The sequence below is a fragment of the Oncorhynchus masou genome, unplaced genomic scaffold, assembly GCF_036934945.1.
Source record: "Oncorhynchus masou masou isolate Uvic2021 unplaced genomic scaffold, UVic_Omas_1.1 unplaced_scaffold_2097, whole genome shotgun sequence".
In the NCBI taxonomy this organism is placed as follows: Eukaryota; Metazoa; Chordata; class Actinopteri; order Salmoniformes; family Salmonidae; genus Oncorhynchus; species Oncorhynchus masou.
The window spans coordinates 27,248-45,305 of NW_027008576.1; the positions used below are offsets into that span (position 1 = coordinate 27,248).

The 18,058-nt window shown below is 43.0% G+C and overlaps 1 pseudogene; it reads right to left on the reverse strand.

Annotated features, from left to right (window-relative positions):
- The window catches only part of LOC135532898 (AP-4 complex subunit epsilon-1-like), a 34,540-nt pseudogene extending 16,908 nt beyond the window's left edge, over positions 1-17,632 (reverse strand).
- Positions 17,633-18,058: the final 426 nt, after the last annotated feature.

An 18,058-nucleotide genomic window follows, 5' to 3' on the forward strand; every position in this document is an offset into this window, starting at 1 on the left:
CTGTTTTCATTATACACTGAGTCTAGGGCTTTGCGGTGACCATTATGACCATCAGGTCATAATGGCCTGGTACTCAGGGCTCTACTGTCTCTCCATCAGGTCCTAATGGCCTGGTACTCAGGGCTCTACTGTCCCTCCATCAGGTCATAATGGCCTGGTACTCAGGGCTCTATTGTCCCTCCATTAGGTCCTAATGGCCTGGTACTCAGGGCTCTATTGTCCCTTCCATGACATAAGTGGAAATGCAATAGAAAATCACATCTAAAACTTATCATTAAAACAGTTGGCCTATCTTACTGTTAAAACTCACCTCACTGTGATGATCAATTTGAAGAAAGAAGTTCAACAGCAGGTTGAAACAGTGTAAAACATGGTCATTGTGGATGTTGTTCCAAAGCCTAACAACAACTAAATGGACAGCGCTTTCTAAAGGTGATCGATTAACTCAAATCAACCATAACCATATTAGAGCCCGAGTCCAAATATTATGATTGTGCCTTTTATAACATAAATAGCCTAGCTATTATGACACAATACCATAAATAGACTAGCGCATATTACACAATACCATAAATAGCCTAGCGCATATAACACAATACCATAAATAGCCTAGCGCATATAACACAATACCATAAATAGCCTAGCGCATATTACACAATACCATAAATAGCCAAGCGCATATAACACAATACCATAAATAGCCAAGCGCATATTACACAATACCATAAATAGCCTAGCGCATATTACACAATACCATAAATAGCCAAGCGCATATTACACAATACCATAAATAGCCAAGCGCATATAACACAATACCATAAATAGCCAAGCGCATATTACACAATACCATAAATAGCCTAGCGCATATTACACAATACCATAAATAGCCTAGCGCATATTACACAATACCATAAATAGCCTAGCGCATATTACACAATACCATAAATAGCCTAGCGCATATTACACAATACCATAAATAGCCTAGCGCATATTACACAATACCATAAATAGCCTAGCGCATATTACACAATACCATAAATAGCCTAGCGCATATTACACAATACCATAAATAGCCTAGCGCATATTACACAATACAATAAATAGCATAGCGCATATTACACAATACAATAAATAGCATAGCGCATATTACACAATACAATAAATAAAGCGCATATTACACAATACAAGAAATAACCTAGCGCATATTACACAATAGCCTAGCTATTATTACACAATACAATAAATAGCCTAGCGCATATTACACAATACCATAAATAGCCTAGCGCATATTACACAATAGCCTAGCTATTATTACACAATACCATAAATAGCCTAGCGCATATTACACAAACCTGACTCAAGATGTCTTTGGTACTTAATTGGTTGAGCCTATACTCCAAAATTAAACAAATTGTAGAACGTATCTTGTACGTACATACAAAGCGATGCTGTTGGTTCTTTGATGGTGCAGGGCGGTTTACAGCGTTAGCCTACAATTAAAGTGAATTTCTGTACTTGATGTCGAATAGCCTCGTAAAATGAATTGTTTTTATAATTAAAAATTGGGTGACACCGTTACCTTTAGCTACAGAATACATCACCACCATACTTTTCAATCACCTCCTCTCCTTTCTAGTCCGCGCAGACGGGCTGTCAACAGTTTAGTGAGATAAAACGGTTGAGCATGTCGCGCTAGCGAGAGCATCCTCTTCAAAAAGGGGTTGGGTCGTGGAGTGAAATAAGGGTTTTATTGTATTTATTTCTCAGCTGCTCATATTAAGCACATGCTCCTCCTTAAACATGCTCCTCAGTTTTATTTTTAGTGAAATATGTTTTGTTTTTTGCGAAAACATCTTACTATCGATGTTCTCGAACAGATTTCACTTGGTTTCTCAAAGTTAAGCAGGAATAAGGTTTGAGAGCCCATGGCATACAGAGTTTTGGGCGAAATATCACCTGTCGCGCTGGCGAGAGCATCCTCTTCAAAAAGGGGTTGGGTCGTGGAGTGAAATAAGAGTTTTATTGTATTTATTTCTCAGCTCATATTAAGCACATGCTCCTCCTTAAACAGCAGGGTAGCCTAGTGGTTAGAGCGTTGGACTAGTAACCGGAAGGTTGCGAGTTCAAACCCCCAAACTGACAAGGTACAAATCTGTCGTTCTGCCCCTGAACAGGCAGTTAACCCACTGTTCCCAGGCCGTCATTGAAAAATAAGAATTTGTTCTTAACTGACTTGCCTAGTTAAATAAAGGTTAAAAAAAAAAAAACAGGGTTGGAGAGCTCATGGCATACAGAGTTTGGGTGGAACATCACCTGTGGCACAGCGAAGGCATGCTCCTCAAACAGTGCTTGATGCATGGAGTGTAATCTTATATTGATTTCTCAGGCTGTTCATATGAAGCACACGCTCCTCAGTACACACGCTCCGCTATAAAACCGAAGTAGCCTACAAAACGGACCGGCGGGAACGAGCGAGGCCTCCATTCGTTATTCATGTTCATAAAGACGACATTGCTTTCCCCCTGTTCCTGTACATTTCATAAAATCGGCCATTCTAAAAATAGGAACTAATTTCACATACGGCAGCGTAGCCTAGTGGTTAGAGCGTAGAGGTGGCAGGGTAGCCTAGTGGTTAGAGTGTAGAGATGGCAGGGTAGCCTAGTGGTTAGAGTGTAGAGGTGGCAGGGTAGCTTAGTGGTTAGAGTGTAGAGATGGCAGGGTAGCCTAGTGGTTAGAGTGTAGAGGTGGCAGGGTAGCTTAGTGGTTAGAGTGTAGAGGTGGCAGGGTAGCCTAGTGGTTAGAGTGTAGAGGTGGCAGGTAGCCTAGTGGTTAGAGTGTAGAGGTGGCAGGTAGCCTAGTGGTTAGAGTGTAGAGATGGCAGGGTAGCCTAGTGGTTAGAGTGTAGAGGTGGCAGGGTAGCTTAGTGGTTAGAGTGTAGAGGTGGCAGGGTAGCTTAGTGGTTAGAGTGTAGAGGTGGCCTAGTGGTTAGAGCGTTGGACTGGTAACCGGAAGGTTGCAAGTTCAAACCCCGAGCTGACAAGGTACAAATCTGTCGTTCTGCCCCTGAACAAGGCAGTTAACCCACTGTTCCTAGGCCGTCATTGAAAATAAGAATTTGTTCTTAATGGCCTAGTTAAATAAAGGTAAAAATAAAATGTAAAAAAATACAAGATTAAATTGAGAATAGTCTGACGGGTGTAAATATAATCACTTGATTGAGAGAAGAGGGTGTGCAGCCTGAGGTAAGGAAACAGAGAGCTTCTTTTTTTTTACTACTTTAGTCAAGAACTGCAACGCTGCTGGGGTTTTTCACGCTCAACAGTTTTCCGTGTGTATCAAGAATGGGTCACCAACCAGAGGACATCCAGCCAACTTGACACAACTGTGGGAAGCACTGGAGTCCACATGGGCCACTATCCCAGTGGCTTTCAACATCTTGTAGAGTTCATGACCCCCGACCAATTGAGGCTGTTCAGAGAGCAAAAGGTGGTGCAACACTATATTAGGAAGGTGGTGTTCCTAATATTTTGTAGACTCAGTGTATAAGCTACTTATTGGTTCAACTAACATGGAATACTAATATAACCCAAAGCCCCAAAGGTGAGTTACTCCATCTGAGCTATACACTGACAACCATAGAGACTTGTGTTTTTTTTTTTTTGCATAGTTGAAGCCAAATTCAGTTGTCTTATTTCATCATCATTAGTGGACACTGTGAGAGTGATGAGAACATACCCTTCTTGGTGAGATAGCTCAGTGCTGTTTCCAGACAGGCCTGAGCTCATGGAGAGCAGAGTAGGAGACCGTCTGTCTGTGATGCTGCAGGACGACAGACTGACCGGCAGGGACAGACCATAGGGCTCCAGGCTCAGAGCTGAGAAAGAGATGGGAAGACACTTTATGTATCCTCAAGAGTAGTCATTTGTCATACAGCAGCCAGTGTTACCAGCAGCCAGTGTTACCAGCAGCCAGTGTTACCAGCAGCCATGTTAAAAAACAACAGACAATAACAATGAATATGTAGAGGGTTAAATGGACTGGATTTGACATGTCTGGGTAGTGAAATGTCTTTTGTGTCAAAAAAACAAAACAACAGCATGAAATAATTGATATACACACACACACTCCATTTAGCAGACACTTTTTCCAAAGCGACTTAGTCAGTCAGCCAGTCACAGCCACCCAGACACAGTCAGCCAGCCAGTCACAGTCAGCCAGCCAGTCACAGTCAGCCAGCCAGTCACAGCCAGCCAGACAGTCAGTCACAGCCAGCCAGCCAGTCACAGCCAGCCAGCCAGTCAGCCAGCCAGTCACAGTCAGCCAGCCAGTCAGCCAGCCAGCCACAGTCAGCCAGCCAGTCACAGTCAGCCAGCCAGTCAGCCAGCCAGCCACAGTCAGCCAGCCAGCCACAGTCAGCCAGCCAGTCACAGCCAGCCACAGCCAGCCAGCCAGCCAGTCAGTCACAGCCAGCCAGCCAGTCACAGCCAGCCAGCCAGCCAGTCACAGCCAGCCAGTCACAGCCAGCCAGCCAGCCAGTCACAGCCAGCCAGCCAGCCAGTCACAGCCAGCCAGACAGTCAGTCACAGCCAGCCAGCCAGCCAGTCACAGCCAGCCAGTCACAGCCAGCCAGCCAGCCAGTCACAGCCAGCCAGCCAGTCACAGCCAGCCAGCCAGCCAGCCAGCCACAGCCAGCCAGCCAGTCAGCCAGTCACAGTCAGCCAGCTATTTTACCAACATGTGATCACAGGAAGTGATTATAAAAATTATAAATAATTACAAATTTTTCATTGTAAAACAACAAAAGTGGAGGATGTCAACTTGTTACCTTTCTCCTGGACCAGGTCCTCCTGCCTCTGATGAGGAGATTTGTAAGGAGCTGCCCCAGCAGCCAACGCCTCAGACACATAGCCATCCAGGAAGGACAGGGACGAGTCTACCTGAGGAATGAAACACCACCACAGCCAACTCAGACAGGAAATGATTAGATCAACTGCAAATATTAAAGTAGTTCAATACTTTGGGATGTCTGCTCTTGGCCAGAGAGATAACCAGGTTGAACAAAGCTTAAATAAAGAGCATAAACATTTTGTTTTATAGAGCCAATGACGTTCCGTGGGGTAGCAGTGCAAGTTTTGCCAATAGATGGCGGTGTACCTCCAGGCTTTCTAGCCTGCCGTCGGCTGGCAGTACCCTGGCTCGGAGCTTTGTATCCTGGCTAAGGATCATCAGTTCCTGGGCCTTTTGCCGGAGCACCGTATTCAGAGACCCAGAGTACCTGCATTTACATCAAATTACAGAGTGACTTAGTCTGTGCATTCATCTAAAGCAGGTCAAAAACACATATCACATTACAAGACTCTTCTGACATCTTCAGAAGATCCACTACGAGCAAAACCAGCTAGTGAGAAGTGTGAGCATAGGAAATAAGCCTGAAATTCAGCCCGGTTTTGTGCTAACAACCCACTCTGTGTCATATATTTATTTTTTTTACAAGGCAAGTCAGTTAAGAAAAAATTCTTATTTCCAATGACGGCCTAGGAACAGTGGGTTAACTGCCTGTTCATGGGCACAACGACAGATTTGTACCTTGTCAGCTCGGGGATTCGAACTTGCAATCTTTCGATCACTAGGCTACCCTGCCGCCCCATATAGAGGTGGCAGGTAGCCTAGAAATTAGAGCGTTGGGCCAGTAACCGAAAGGTCGCTGGTTCGAATCCCTGAGCCGACAAGGTAAAACAAAAAAACATGCCGATGTGCCCTTGAGCAAGGCACGTGATCCTAATTGCGCCTGTAAGTCGCTCTGGATAAGAGAGTCTGCTAAATGACTCACTACTGTAAGTGACTCTGGATAAGAGAGTCTGCTAAATGACTCACTACTGTAAGTAACTCTGGATAAGAGAGTCTGCTAAATGACTCAAATCTCAAAATGTGACACCGAGTGGAATGTTAGCCCAAACAGGCCGAGTGGAATGTTAGCCCAAACAGGCCGAGTGGAATGTTAGTCCAAACAGACCGAGTGGAATGTTAGTCCAAACAGACCGAGTGGAATGTTAGCCCAAACAGGCCGAGTGGAATGTTAGCCCAAACAGGCCGAGTGGAATGTCAGCCCAAACAGACCGAGTGGAATGTCAGCCCAAACAGACCGAGTGGAATGTCAGCCCAAACAGACCGAGTGGAATGTCAGCCCAAACAGGCCGAGTGGAATGTCAGCCCAAACAGACCGAGTGGAATGTCAGCCCAAACAGGCCGAGTGGAATGTCAGCCCAAACAGACCGAGTGGAATGTCAGCCCAAACAGACCGAGTGGAATGTTAGCCCAAACAGGCCGAGTGGAATGTTAGCCCAAACAGGCCGAGTGGAATGTTAGCCCAAACAGGCCGAGTGGAATGTTAGCCCAAACAGGCCGAGTGGAATGTTAGCCCAAACAGACTGTGGGACACAGAGAAGACAAGTACCTCTCACACACATCCCTGGCCAGGGCCACAGACACTGGGCTGGAGCACAGCTTGGTCATGGCCCCCAGTACCCAGCTCCTGGTCTCAGTGGAGGTGTGTCTCTGGTCCAGTAGTCTGGCCAGCAGTCTCATCACACTGCCCGGGTCAGATTCCTCCTCTCTCAGGTAGGAATACTCACCCAGCACCTACAGTAGGTGGGAGAAGAAGAAGGGACCAGGGAAAATCACAGAGGTGATCAGGAAGTTACATTTCTGTGGTTTGGGGTAAGTCTATTTGAATGTTGATATCAGAAAGTAGGAATTCATTATTCATCAGGAATAAATCACAACCCTGCTTCATTTAAGAAACAATCTAAATAAAATTGCTCTTTAAAATGTCATCCATTGAAACTGGAAACAAGAGGTAAATCGTTTTAGCAGTATCCAGGATACTGACCCAGCTGATGACCTGTAGGAAGCGTTGGGGCAGCTTGGCCGTCTCCCCTGTAGTAAGGACACGTAGGAGTCCACAGCAAATAGCCTCAGCTGCCTGTCCTCCACATTATCAACACCTGGAGCAGCAGAGGCAGGCATTAACACCTGGGATCAATTACGCCATGTAAACCATGGATGGGGTCAATTCCATTAAATTAAGGCCATTTGGGAAGTAAAACTCACATTTTAATTCTAATTTCCCTACATTTTTTTTTATGTGAAAAACGTAAATGTCAAGTTTGCTTCCTGAATTGAAATGGACAAGACCTCAACCTGACATAAATGGAATTAAATGTCAATCACTTTAGTACCACCGGAAACCACAACGAACCAGGTTCAGCGGGTCCAGTGGTTTATGTACCTTCAGCCAGTAGTCTCAGGAAGTTGTTAGGGATGTCAGGCTGCATCACGTCTCCCCCCAGAGAGAACACAGAGGTCATAGTCTGGATGAACCAGACGTTGTCTGGGGCATACGTAGAGTGTTTATAGGAACAACAGACCATTGGGATTGGGGTCATGAATAAAAGAGCAACAACAGAACAGATACAAACTGGCCTCTACGAGTGGCGCAGTGCTTGAGACGTCACTACAGCCTGCGGTTCAATCCCAGGAGGAGGAGGGAACGGGGTTCCCTCTAACAAATTGGGGAGGCTGGCTTCCGGGTTAAGTGAGAGGGTGTTAAGAAGCGCAGCTTGAGGGTTATGTTTTTGGATGACGCATGACTCGACCTTCGCCCCTCCAGTGCCCGGTGAGATGAAACAAGATCGCAATTGGATATCATGAAATTGGGGAGAAAAATGGGGTAAAATTACAACAACAAAAAAAGAACAGACACAAAACTGTCTGTCCCATTAACATCATAGTCTCAGGTTCAGCAGTTCTGGGTTTCTCCAGATCTCACTGATACACTTGTTAGCCAGGCCTGCAATCAACAGAGAGAAACCCAACAGCAATATCATGAACGCCTTTGATTGTAGCTCCTAGCTCGTTCTAAGTAAACCCATTTCCATAGCATGATGTTCCCACGGTCAAGACTCAATAAGGAAAGGATATTTTTCAGCTAGTTCTGCTACTTTCCCCACGAGGTCTATAGTGCTGTAGTCGTCACTGGTCAGCCTGAGGAACTCAAGCATCTTCTCGACGATCACTGTAACGTTCTGGGCATTGGTGATCCGGAAGAGTAACTCTAGTGTCTGTTGGGGAGAGGAGGGGGCATACTGATTGACACGTCAAGAAGGGTTGTCAAATTCTGGAAACGTTACCAAAGTTCCCAGGTTTTTTTTCTCCCCCAAAAAATCCCAGTAGGAGGATTCCAAGTTCACTCACTACTTATTCCGGGAATCCTCCAACTGAGATCTATTGAAAACCTTGGAACTTTGGGGAAAAACGTTTGGAATTTTGCAACCCCACCTATGAGTACAGTAAATGTCAAAGCCCTGCCACACCATGGCATCTCCTGCCTCACTCACCTTGCGCTTAATGATGATGTCAGAGTGGTCCATACACTATGATGACTGATGTTGCACTTAATGATGATGTCAGAGTGGTCCAGACACTATGACGACGGACCTCGCGCTTAAAGATGATGTCAGAATGGTCCAGACACTATGATGACTCACCTTGAGCTTAATGATGTCAGAGTGGTCCAGACATATGATGACTCACCTTGAGCTTAATGATGTCAGAGTGGTCCATACACCATGACTGACCTCGCACTTAATGATGATGTCAGAGTGGTCCAGAAACCATGATGACTCACCTCGCGCTTAATGATGACGTCAGAGTGGTCCAGACACTCTATGATGGTCATCTGGTGAGGCAGGGCCAGGTTAGCATCCTGCTGCACCACGTACGTCAGAGCCTTCAGACCTGAGATCACACACACACAAACACATTATTCACCATAGGAGTGTCCAGCAGGCAAGTTCTTTCAATTACGTCAATACAACTGAAGTACAATAGAGTTGTGGTTTGTAAACTGGTTTTAATGGATGTCCTATGATCACTATTAACATCATGTAAAAAAAAAAAAAAAAAAAAGATTAGGCCCAACTTCTGACCACACTGAACAGCGTAGGATCTTACCCAGATATTTGAGGTTGATCTTAGGCGATAGGACAAAGTTCCCGATACATTCTGCTGCTTTCTCCAACAGTTGTGACTTTGGATGAACTGTATAGATGGTCTTCACACACTCAAATAAAATGGCTGAAAAATAACAAGGAAGTAGGAAGTTAAACCCAAAGAATGGGGGGGGGGGGTGCAACAATGTCTGTGCAGATGTGTTCTGACAACTCTCGTAGAGGACACCTTAAGTAATACCGTACCGTAAGTAATGTTGTGATTCATCTCTGCTCTTCTTAACGACTCCTCCAGTACATCATACATCATCTCACTAGTGCTGTAAAAACCCAGAGGAACATCTTAGTTACAAAACGGAGTTGCCCTTCTGAGTCTACAACAAACTCTCACCTAAATAGACAACGATTATAGGGACAGGGTCTCCCAGACAACAGCTGAACTAAAAAGCTTAATGGACAATCTCCATACCAAGTGCTTCTAATTCCAGGGCTAACAGGCCCAGAGTTCTACTCAATCAGGTGACACCAGAATGTGAAGGGGGAGGTGTGGACGGAAACACATCTAGAATGATATGCTATATTACTGTACCCCTGGTCTTCCTTCCCCAGGTAGGCCAGTATCCTGAGCAGCTGTATCTGAAGCCAGGGAGCAGGAACACTGTGGTAGTTGAAGTCCAGGGGGAGTTTACCTCCAACCACCTGCCTCAGGATGGTCACCATGCTCCCGGTCAGATCCTTATAACTCTCTGGGTTCTCCTGGAGATATTGGGGAAACAGCAAGTTGCTTATAGTCTTATAGGATACCACATTGGCTAGTGTAGTCTGTACTTACGTGGCACAACTAAAAACAAAATGTTTGTGATTTATGTAATCAATGTGAAAATGAATTGGTAGAACAATTCCACTGTTAGTCTATTTGATTACCCAAGTTTTTAGTTTTTAAATTTAACTAGGCAAGTCAGTTAAGAACATGTAAGAACACATTCTTATTTACAAATCACAGCCTACCCCGACCAAACCCGCTGGGCCAATTGTGCGCAGCCCTATGGGACTCCCAATCACAGCCAGATGTGATACAGCCCGGATTCAAACCAGGGACTGTAGTGATGACCTCTTGCACTGAGATGCAGTGCCTTAGACCGTTGCGCCACTCGGGAGCCTAGTTATCTCAAGTCTTTTTTTTTCTCCCCAGTGATATGGATGAAGAAATGATGCCATTATGACAGGAAGTACCTTGATGAGCTGTCGGTAGATGTGTAGAGAGGCTGTCATGACTCCGGGGTCTTTGTCACACAGGGCCTTCCTAAACTTGCTGTGGATATGTTGCACCTGGTTAGGTGCGATCAGGTAGAACTTGTACAGAGCCAGGACTGCTTTCCTCCGGATGATCTCCCTGTGGACAGATAAGTTGGTCCTAATTGCTCTGAGCACTGTGAAACTGCACTTACCCTACCGCCTATTTGATTGTAAATATCCTTTGCTATTTATTTAACATTTTTAGATGTGATATGTTTTATGACCTGCTGCAAGATGTATTGCCTCTCTGAGGACATTAAGTTTCAGAATCCACCCCCCCCAAAAAAAGGTTTCTGAAAATGGGTAAATGGCCCTACATCGGAGCGTTGTCATAACACAAAGCAACAGATATGTTGTGGGTTCAATGCCTACCGAGATTACACACCAAACGAATGACTCACTCACCTGCACTTTAAGTCACAATTGCCCATAAAGTGAGACTGAGAAAAGTATAAGGATCTGTATGTAATATTCAAGTCCTTACTTTGGATGCGTAAGTTTCTCCTCCACCACTGGCAGAATGGTAGGTATCATATCTTTGGGAAACATCTGACTGACGACAGTTAGAGCCATGCACACCTCGATCAGGTTGGTACTCTGCAGATCCTGTCAAAATAACAACACCACCAAGTCTATAAAACAACAACAGCAACGTCTTGCAATATTCATTCAACTACAGCATGTGGACACCCAAGGACAACAAAATCAGGGTTGAAAATGCACCTTTAGGACTGTGTTCACCAGGAGTAGCAGAAACTCATCGGTTTCATTAAGGAACAAGGATACCGCGAGGTAACCTGGAGACACAGATTAAATCAACAGAACTATTGGACACATTAGGGAAAAAAATAAAATAGTTTGAATTTTAATCAAATGTGTTACAGTAAAGCGAGGCTTTCTGAATCGTTACCAAATCAAAATGATAATTCCAGGAGAATATATCATACCGATTATTTATATAAATATCATATGAACACATAACATCCTATGAATATGTACAGCACCAGTAAAAGGTTTGGACACACCTACTCATTCAAGGGGCTTTTCTTTATTTTTTACAATTTTCTACATTGTAGAATAGTGAAGACGTTAAAACTATGAAATAACACACATGGAATCATGTAGTAAACAAAAAAGTGTTAAACAAATCAGAATATATTTTATATTTTATATTCTTCAAAGTAGCCACCCTTTGCCTTAAACGACAGATTTGCACACTCTTGGCATTCTCTCAACCAGCTTCATGAGGTAGTCACCTGGAATGCATTTCAATTAACACGTGTGCCATTTCCAAAGTTAATTTGTGGAATTTCTTTCCTTCTTAATGCGTTTGAGCCAATCAGTTGTGTGGTGACAAGGTAAGGGTGGTATGCAGAAGATAGCCCTATTTGGTAAACAACCAAGTCCATATTTTGACAAGAACAGTTCAGATAAGCAAAGAGAAACAACAGCAGCCAACACATGCTCAGCATATGTGGGAACTCCTTCAAGACTGTTGGAAAAGCATTTAAGGTGAAGCTGGTTGAGAGAATGCCAAGAGTGTGCAAAGCTGTCGTTTAAGGCAAAGGGTGGCTACTTTGAATAATCTTAAATATAAAATATATTAAGATTTGTTTAACACTTTTTTGGTTACTACATGATTCCATATGTGTTATGTCATAGGTTTGATGTCTTCACTATTACTCTACAATGTAGAAAATAGTAAAAACAAAGAAAAACCCTTGAATAAGTCAGCGTGTCCAAACTTTTGACTGGTACTGTATGTCTATGGAACGCACCCATCCTCTGAATGTGTATGGAACGTACCCATCCTATGAATGTGTATGTGTATGGAACGTACCCATCCTATGAATGTGTATGTGTATGGAACGCACCCATCCTCTGAATGTGTATGTGTATGGAACGCACCCATCCTCTGAATGTGTATGGAACGCACCCATCCTCTGAATGTGTATGGAACGCACCCATCCTATGAATGTGTATGTCTATGGAACGCACCCATCCTATGAATGTGTATGTGTATGGAACGCACCCATCCTATGAATGTGTATGTGTATGGAACGCACCCATCCTATGAATGTGTATGTGTATGGAACGCACCCATCCTATGAATGTGTATGTGTATGGAACGCACCCATCCTATGAATGTGTATGTGTATGGAACGCACCCATCCTATGAATGTGTATGTGTATGGAACGCACCCATCCTATGAATGTGTATGTGTATGGAACGCACCCATCCTATGAATGTGTATGGAACGCACCCATCCTATGAATGTGTATGGAACGCACCCATCCTATGAATGTGTATGTGTATGGAACGCACCCATCCTATGAATGTGTATGTGTATGGAACGTACCCATCCTGTGTATGTGTATGGAACGCACCCATCCTATGAATGTGTATGTGTATGGAACGCACCCATCCTATGAATGTGTATGTGTATGGAACGCACCCATCCTATGAATGTGTATGTCTATGGAACGCACCCATCCTATGAATGTGTAAATGTGTATGTGTATGGAACGTACCCATCCTATGAATGTGTATGGAACGTACCCATCCTATGAATGTGTATGTGTATGGAACGCACCCATCCTGTGTATGTGTATGGAACGCACCCATCCTCTGAATGTGTATGGAATGCACCCATCCTCTGAATGTGTATGGAACGCACCCATCCTCTGAATGTGTATGTCTATGGAACGTACCCATCCTATGAATGTGTATGGAACGCACCCATCCTATGAATGTGTATGTGTATGGAACGCACCCATCCTATGAATGTGTATGTATGTGTATGGAACGCACCCATCCTATGAATGTGTATGGAACGTACCCATCCTATGAATGTGTATGTGTATGGAACGCACCCATCCTATGAATGTGTATGTGTATGGAACGCACCCATCCTATGAATGTGTATGTGTATGGAACGCACCCATCCTATGAATGTGTGTGTGTATGGAACGCACCCATCCTATGAATGTGTATGTATGCACCCATCCTATGAATGTGTATGGAACGCACCCATCCTATGAATGTGTATGTGTATGGAACGCACCCATCCTCTGAATGTGTGTGTGTATGGAACGCACCCATCCTCTGAATGTGTATGTATATGGAACGCACCCATCCTATGAATGTGTATGTGTATGGAACGCACCCATCCTATGAATGTGTGTGTATGGAACGTACCCACTCTCTTCTCCAGGACACTGCCCTGCTGGGCCAGCTTGATGGCGTGAATGTAACTGAAGGACGCCTGGTAACCCAGCATCTCACAGTAGATGGCTCTCACCATTATTTCCTTCATCTGACGCTGAAATTACATTATTATACGTCAACGTTACTTCACGTGGCAACCATTCGACTGAGAAGAATGTCCAAATATTCAACACAAGTGTTAAAATACCGTGTTTTGGTTCCCCTCTGGTGCAATTATTAAGAAAGCCGTTGCCAGGGTAACACATTCCACATATAATACAAGTAAACACATCTATAAAATCTGCCTCAGTGATGACAGATTCATGTCGCTAAAAACAAAGGGAGTGCCAGCGTGATTCGATTTTTTTTTTTTTTACGGACACATTGCAATGCCTCTCTCTCTCTTTGTGTTGCTCTGTGTGAAGGGAAGACGAAGTGAGACTTACCATGGTGGTGTTGGGAGACGCTACCTGCTCCTTGATTGACTCCAGTTCCTTTTTAATAAGTTTTTCCTCCTCCTGGAAATAAAGACAAGGGGAATGTTTGTAAAGAGTTGAGGGTCAGGTGTCGTGGGGCCTGCATGGGCTCTGGTCTTTGTTTGCTCTTTTCCATATTATCTCTGATAAGATACACAGGAAAGGGCTGGAAAAAATAGCCCATATTAATATATGCATCCTTAGAAATAAGGTTTATGAAATCAATAACTTGCTAACATCAGATAACATTCATATATTAGCCATGTCTGAGACTCACTTAGATAATTCATTTGATGATACAGCAGTAGCAATACAAGGATATAACATCTATAGAAGAGACAGAAATGCTTATGGGTGAGGTGTTGCTGTATATATTCAGAGCCATATCCCTGTAATGCTTAGAGAAGATCTTATGTCAAGTGTTATTGAAATGTTGTGGTTGCAGGTTCACTTGGCACTTCTAAAGCCTTTTATTTTGTGGTGTTGCTATAGGCCACCAAGTGCTAACAGTCAGTATCTAAATAATGTGTGAAATGCTTGACAGTGTATGTGATGTGAACAGATAGGTCTACTTTCTTGGGGACCTGAATATTGTCTGGTTTTCATCCAGAGGAATCTTCTCACTGTAACCAGTGCCTGTAATCTGGTTCAGGTTATTAATCAACCTACCAGGGTGTTTACAAACACTACAGGAATATAATCGTCCACATTTTTACTAATACAGTAGAACCTTTTTTCTAAAGCTGTATCCGTACCCATTGGATGCAGTGATCACAATATAGTGACCATATCCAGGAAAGAAAAAGTTCCAAAAGCTGGCCTTAAAATAATGTATAAGAGATCACACAATAGATTTTGCTGTGACTCTTATGTGGATGATGTTAAAAATATTTGTTGGGCTGATGTGATTAATGAGGAGCTTCCAGATGCTGCACTTGATGAATTTATGGATTTTCTTCTTCCAATTATTGATAAACATGAACCTGTTAAGAAACTGACTGTTAGAACTGTTCAGGCTCCATGGATTGATGAGGAATGTAAAAACTGTATGGTTGAAAGAGATGGGGCAAAAGGAGTGGCTAATAAGTCTGGCTGAACATCTGACTGGCTGACTTACTGCAAATGGAGAAATTATGTGACTAAACTCAACAAAAAGAATAAACTTTATTATGAAGCAAAGATCAATGATATAAAGATTGATGGAAATAGACTTGAGTACTTTAAATGAAATGAAAGACAAATTCAACTCCATCTTTTGTCGAATCAGATGGCTTACTCATCACAATGATGTTGACAATTATTTTAATTATTACTTCATTGGCAAAGTGGGCAAACTTAGGCAGGAAATGCCAACAACAATGAAGTCATCGTACTCCAGCATTAAACACAATTATGAAAGAAAAGCATTCCAAGTTTGAATTTTGTAAAGTTAGTGTGAGAGGTGGAAAATGTATCGTTATCAATCAATAATGACAAACCTCCTGGCATTGACAACTTAGATGGAAAGCTACTGAGGATGGTAGCTGAGTCTATAGCCACTCCTATCTGTCATATCTTTAATCTGAGCCTAGTCTTTGTCCTCAGGCCTGGAGGAATCTAAAGTCATTCCTTTACCCAAGAGTGGTAAAGCTGCCTTTACTGTTTCTAACAGCAGACCTATCTAGAAGAAAAAGAAACACACACCTATTAAGACGAGGTGTTGGCTAGCGGAGTAGAAACTTGAAAATAAAAATACAAGAGAGCCGCACACTCTAGGAGCTCAGATGCAAAAAATGTAATACCAACGTTTCGACAGCCAAGCTGTCTTCATCAGGGTATCAGGGAGCCCTGATGAAGACAGCTTGGCAGTCGAAAACGTTGGTATTAAATTTTTGCATCTGAGCTCCTAGAGTGTGCGGCTCTCTTTATTTGTATTTCTAACAGCAGACCTATCATCTTGCTGCCAGCACTTTTAAATATGTATTTTTTATTTTACCTTTATTTAACTAGGTAAGAACAAATTCTTATTTTCAATGACGGCCTAGGAACAGTGGGTTAACTGCCTGTTCAGGGGCAGAATGACAGATTTGTACCTTGTCAGCTCGGGGATTTGAACATGAAACCTTTCGGTTACTAGTCCAACGCTCTAACAACTAGGCTACCCTGCCTCCCCTCTTAGCAAACTGTTGGAAAAAATTGTGTGTTGACCAAATTCAATGCTATTTCTGTAAACAAATTAATAGACATTCTGAGAAGGGCACTCAACATGTACTGCACTGGCACAAATGACTGATGATTGGTTGAAAGAAATTGATAAAAAGATTATGGGAGCTGTACCGATTTCATTGCAGCCTTTGATATTACTGACCATAACCTGTTGTTGAGAAAATTTCAACCTCTGCCATATTGTGAATTCAGAGCTATCTAATAGAACTCAAAGGGTTCTCTTTAATGGAAGCTTCTCTAATGTCAAACATGTAAAGTCTGGTGTACCGCAGGGCAGCTCTCTAGGCGTTCTACTCTTTTCTATTTTTCCAATTACCTGCCGCTGGCATTAAACAAAGCATGTGTGTCCATGTATGCTGATGATTCAACCACAGCTAATGAAGTCACTGAAACCCTTAACAAATAGTTGCATTCTGTTTTGGAATGGGTGGCCAGTAATAAACTGGTCCTGAACATCTCTAAAACTAAGAGCATTGTATTTAGTACAAATCATTCCTTAAAAGTGCTAGACCTCAGCTGAATCTGGTAATGAACGGTGTGGCTGTTGAACAAGTTGAGGAGACTAAATGACCTTAGATTGTAAACTGTCATGGTCAAAACATATAGAGTCAATGGTTGTAGAGACGGGGAGAGGTTTGTCTGTAATAAAGAAAGTATCTGCTTTTTTGACACCACACTCCACAAAGCAAGTCCTGCAGGTTCTAGTTTTATCGTCTCTTGATTATTGTCCAGTCATATGGTCAAGTGCTGCAAAGACGTGTTTGTGTAACTGACTGACACACAATGTGTTTAATATAAATTTTAAAGTATTTTGTCTGCAATGTCTTTTTCGTTGTGTCAGACCACAGTATTAGCGTCAGCTAAAGTGAGGATCCTAATAAATCAACATCAATTAGTCTCGCAGTCTCAAGCATAGGCTTGACGTTGAATAGAATTTGGGGGATCCGTGGACACTAGTAAATAATTACAGTTTTGTTTCAGAGAGGTTAATTGTGGCTAGACAGGTAGCTGTGGGCACTAGTTAATACACCACCAATTGTAGCGAAAGTGTACAGATAGCTAGCCACCTAATTTGAGCTATGCTACTGCTGTCAGCATCGATGCTGACCATAATGTGTAAGACAACTGGCCAGAGAGCTGGCTAAGGTACTCACATGTTTGGATGTCAATTCGGTGATTCCTTTGATCAGATTCCCTAATTTGGAGGAGGGAGAAAGTTTCCCAGCTCCTGCCTGCGAGTCTAGCGAAAGGAGGCTCGGGAGAGCAGACAGAGTCTTCTCGACAACATCACTCATGGCGACGCTCAAAGCAGGCCGCAAACAGCTAGCTTCTTGCTCGTAAAGTACACCTAGTGAATCATTTGCGCATAACACTGATATCGTCTTTAAAAAATAATGCACACCTGTTTATCTACAGTTGAAACTAGCATTCATGTTTTGTTTTTTAACGTAACGTTAGCTAGCTCCAGTCAGCCATTGTTTTGATTCAGCAAGTTCCGTTTGGTGATGTCACGTCCGGTCTTTTCTACAAAATTTGATTGGAGTCGACCGAAGCGCCAATAACCGCCTACCTTCAGTAAATGGCAAGTTCGAGTGCATCAGTTTGGTCAAGTTTGTGACCATCGTTGTTCACTGCTTTTCAAATTGTGTTGAATTGTGGTGATAAAAAATTGTCCGACTTGCATGTCACCCCCCTTAAATGATTTAGATGCACTATTGTAAAGTGGCTGTTCCACTGGATGTCAGAAGGTGAATTCACCAATTTGTAAGTCTCTCTGGATAAGAGCGTCTGCTAAATGACTTAAATGTAATGTAAAATGTAAATGTCGACTCCATGAACTTACAAAAATCATGTAATCAAAGGTC